Raw genomic sequence first — 4,692 nt, 5'->3', positions numbered from 1 at the left:
AATGAAAAAATCCAGGTAAATTTTTTTCGACTCAGAAGAAGCGCCTTGACAAGGGCAATCCAACGGTGCAAAATTCATTGCCATATGTTGCTTAATAAGGGAGCTATGGGCGTTTAAATGATTTTCCGAAGTGAAAATTATATAGAAGGGGGGGGTACATGGTTTTTTTCGAAATTTTTTTTATCGCCGATTCGAACCAAATTGCTGTCAGTGATTGTATAGGGTCAGTTGAATTCAGGTATAGTAAAAGTTCCGGCCATTGAACCCATTTTTTGCAGTGGGAGCCAAAAATATGGATTTTTTGTTTTTTTGCGATTTTCTCTAAAAGGAAAAAATCCAGGTAAATTTTTTTCGACTCAGAAGAAGCGCCTTGACAAGGGCAATACAACGGTACAAAATTCATTGCCATATGTTGCTTAATAAGGGAGCTATGGGCGTTTAAATGATTTTCCGAAGCGAAAATTATATAGAAGGGGGGGGGGGGTACATGGTTTTTTTCGAAAAAATTTTTGGCGCCGATTCGAACCAAATTGCTGTCAGTTATTGTATAGGGTCAGTTGAATTCAGGTATAGTAAAAGTTCCGGCCATTGAACCCATTTTTTGCTGTGGGAGCCAAAAATATGGATTTTTTGGTTTTTTGCGATTTTCTCTAAAATGAAAAAATCCAGGTGAATTTTTTTCGACTCAGAAGAAGCGCCTTGACAAGGGCAATCCAACGGTGCAAAATTCATTGCCATATGTTGCTTAATAAGGGAGCTATGGGCGTTTAAATGATTTTCCGAAGCGAAAATTATATAGAAGGGGGGGGGGGTACATGGTTTTTTTCGAAAAAATTTTTGGCGCCGATTCGAACCAAATTGCTGTCAGTTATTGTATAGGGTCAGTTGAATTCAGGTATAGTAAAAGTTCCGGCCATTGAACCCATTTTTTGCTGTGGGAGCCAAAAATATGGATTTTTTGTTTTTTTGCGATTTTCTCTAAAAGGAAAAAATCCAGGTAAATTTTTTTCGACTCAGAAGAAGCGCCTTGACAAGGGCAATACAACGGTACAAAATTCATTGCCATATGTTGCTTAATAAGGGAGCTATGGGCGTTTAAATGATTTTCCGAAGCGAAAATTATATAGAAGGGGGGGGGGGGTACATGGTTTTTTTCGAAAAAATTTTTGGCGCCGATTCGAACCAAATTGCTGTCAGTTATTGTATAGGGTCAGTTGAATTCAGGTATAGTAAAAGTTCCGGCCATTGAACCCATTTTTTGCTGTGGGAGCCAAAAATATGGATTTTTTGGTTTTTTGCGATTTTCTCTAAAATGAAAAAATCCAGGTGAATTTTTTTCGACTCAGAAGAAGCGCCTTGACAAGGGCAATCCAACGGTGCAAAATTCATTGCCATATGTTGCTTAATAAGGGAGCTATGGGCGTTTAAATGATTTTCCGAAGTGAAAATTATATAGAAGGGTTTTTTTCGAAAATTTTTTTGTCTCCGATTCGAACCAAATTGCTGTCAGTGATTGTATAGGGTCAGTTGAATTCAGGTATAGTAAAAGTTCCGGCCATTGAACCCATTTTTTGCTGTGGGAGCCAAAAATATGGATTTTTTGGTTTTTTGCGATTTTCTCTAAAATGAAAAAATCCAGGTGAATTTTTTTCGACTCAGAAGAAGCGCCTTGACAAGGGCAATCCAACGGTGCAAAATTCATTGCCATATGTTGCTTAATAAGGGAGCTATGGGCGTTTAAATGATTTTCCGAAGTGAAAATTATATAGAAGGGGGGGGTACATGGTTTTTTTCGAAAAATGTTTTATCGCCGATTCGAACCAAATTGCTGTCAGTGATTGTATAGGGTCAGTTGAATTCAGGTATAGTAAAAGTTCCGGCCATTGAACCCATTTTTTGCTGTGGGAGCCAAAAATATGGATTTTTTGGTTTTTTGCGATTTTCTCAAAAATGAAAAAATCCAGGTAAATTTTTTTCGACTCAGAAGAAGCGCCTTGACAAGGGCAATCCAACGGTGCAAAATTCATTGCCATATGTTGCTTAATAAGGGAGCTATGGGCGTTTAAATGATTTTCCGAAGCGAAAATTATATAGAAGGGGGGGGTACATGGTTTTTTTCGAAAAATTTTTTGGCGCCGATTCGAACCAAATTGCTGTCAGTTATTGTATAGGGTCAGTTGAATTCAGGTATAGTAAAAGTTCCGGCCATTGAACCCATTTTTTGCTGTGGGAGCAAAAATATGGATTTTTTGGTTTTTTGCGATTTTCTCTAAAATGAAAAAATCCAGGTAAATTTTTTTCGACTCAGAAGAAGCGCCTTGACAAGGGCAATCCAACGGTGCAAAATTCATTGCCATATGTTGCTTAATAAGGGAGCTATGGGCGTTTAAATGATTTTCCGAAGTGAAAATTATATAGAAGGGGGGGGTACATGGTTTTTTTCGAAAAATGTTTTATCGCCGATTCGAACCAAATTGCTGTCAGTGATTGTATAGGGTCAGTTGAATTCAGGTATAGTAAAAGTTCCGGCCATTGAACCCATTTTTTGCTGTGGGAGCCAAAAATATGGATTTTTTGGTTTTTTGCGATTTTCTCAAAAATGAAAAAATCCAGGTAAATTTTTTTCGACTCAGAAGAAGCGCCTTGACAAGGGCAATCCAACGGTGCAAAATTCATTGCCATATGTTGCTTAATAAGGGAGCTATGGGCGTTTAAATGATTTTCCGAAGTGAAAATTATATAGAAGGGTTTTTTTCGAAAATTTTTTTGTCTCCGATTCGAACCAAATTGCTGTCAGTGATTGTATAGGGTCAGTTGAATTCAGGTATAGTAAAAGTTCCGGCCATTGAACCCATTTTTTGCTGTGGGAGCCAAAAATATGGATTTTTTGGTTTTTTGCGATTTTCTCTAAAATGAAAAAATCCAGGTAAATTTTTTTCGACTCAGAAGAAGCGCCTTGACAAGGGCAATCCAACGGTGCAAAATTCATTGCCATATGTTGCTTAATAAGGGAGCTATGGGCGTTTAAATGATTTTCCGAAGTGAAAATTATATAGAATGGGGGGGTGCATGGTTTTTTTCGAAAAATTTTTTGTCGCCGATTCGAACCAAATTGCTGTCAGTTATTGTATAGGGTCAGTTGAATTCAGGTATAGTAAAAGTTCCGGCCATTGAACCCATTTTTTGCAGTGGGAGCCAAAAATATGGATTTTTTGTTTTTTTGCGATTTTCTCTAAAACGAAAAAATCCAGGTAAATTTTTTTCGACTCAGAAGAAACGCCTTGACAAGGGCAATACAACGGTACAAAATTCATTGCCATATGTTGCTTAATAAGGGAGCTATGGGCGTTTAAATGATTTTCCGAAGCGAAAATTATATAGAAGGGGGGGGTACATGGTTTTTTTCGAAAAATTTTTTGGCGCCGATTCGAACCAAATTGCTGTCAGTTATTGTATAGGGTCAGTTGAATTCAGGTATAGTAAAAGTTCCGGCCATTGAACCCATTTTTTGCTGTGGGAGCCAAAAATATGGATTTTTTGTTTTTTTGCGATTTTCTCTAAAACGAAAAAATCCAGGTAAATTTTTTTCGACTCAGTAGAAGCGCCTTGACAAGGGCAATCCAACGGTGCAAAATTCATTGCCATATGTTGCTTAATAAGGGAGCTATGGGCGTTTAAATGATTTTCCGAAGTGAAAATTATATAGAATGGGGGGGTACATGGTTTTTTTCGAAAAATTTTTTGTCGCCGATTCGAACCAAATTGCTGTCAGTTATTGTATAGGGTCAGTTGAATTCAGGTATAGTAAAAGTTCCGGCCATTGAACCCATTTTTTGCAGTGGGAGCCAAAAATATGGATTTTTTGTTTTTTTGCGATTTTCTCTAAAACGAAAAAATCCAGGTAAATTTTTTTCGACTCAGAAGAAACGCCTTGACAAGGGCAATACAACGGTACAAAATTCATTGCCATATGTTGCTTAATAAGGGAGCTATGGGCGTTTAAATGATTTTCCGAAGCGAAAATTATATAGAAGGGGGGGGGTACATGGTTTTTTTCGAAATTTTTTTTATCGCCGATTCGAACCAAATTGCTGTCAGTGATTGTATAGGGTCAGTTGAATTCAGGTATAGTAAAAGTTCCGGCCATTGAACCCATTTTTTGCTGTGGGAGCCAAAAATATGGATTTTTTGGTTTTTTGCGATTTTCTCTAAAATGAAAAAATCCAGGTAAATTTTTTTCGACTCAGAAGAAGCGCCTTGACAAGGGCAATCCAACGGTGCAAAATTCATTGCCATATGTTGCTTAATAAGGGAGCTATGGGCGTTTAAATGATTTTCCGAAGTGAAAATTATATAGAAGGGGGGGGGTACATGGTTTTTTTCGAAATTTTTTTTATCGCCGATTCGAACCAAATTGCTGTCAGTGATTGTATAGGGTCAGTTGAATTCAGGTATAGTAAAAGTTCCGGCCATTGAACCCATTTTTTGCTGTGGGAGCAAAAAATATGGATTTTTTGGTTTTTTGCGATTTTCTCTAAAATGAAAAAATCCAGGTAAATTTTTTTCGACTCAGAAGAAGCGCCTTGACACGGGCAATCAAACGGTGCAAAATTCATTTCCATATGTTGCTTAATAAGGGAGCTATGGGCGTTTAAATGATTTTCCGAAGTGAAAATAATATTGAAGGGGGAG

Source organism: Tenebrio molitor, chromosome 5 (genome assembly GCF_963966145.1).
Source record: "Tenebrio molitor chromosome 5, icTenMoli1.1, whole genome shotgun sequence".
NCBI classification, from domain to species: Eukaryota; Metazoa; Arthropoda; class Insecta; order Coleoptera; family Tenebrionidae; genus Tenebrio; species Tenebrio molitor.
This window is presented reverse-complemented; position numbering follows the sequence as displayed.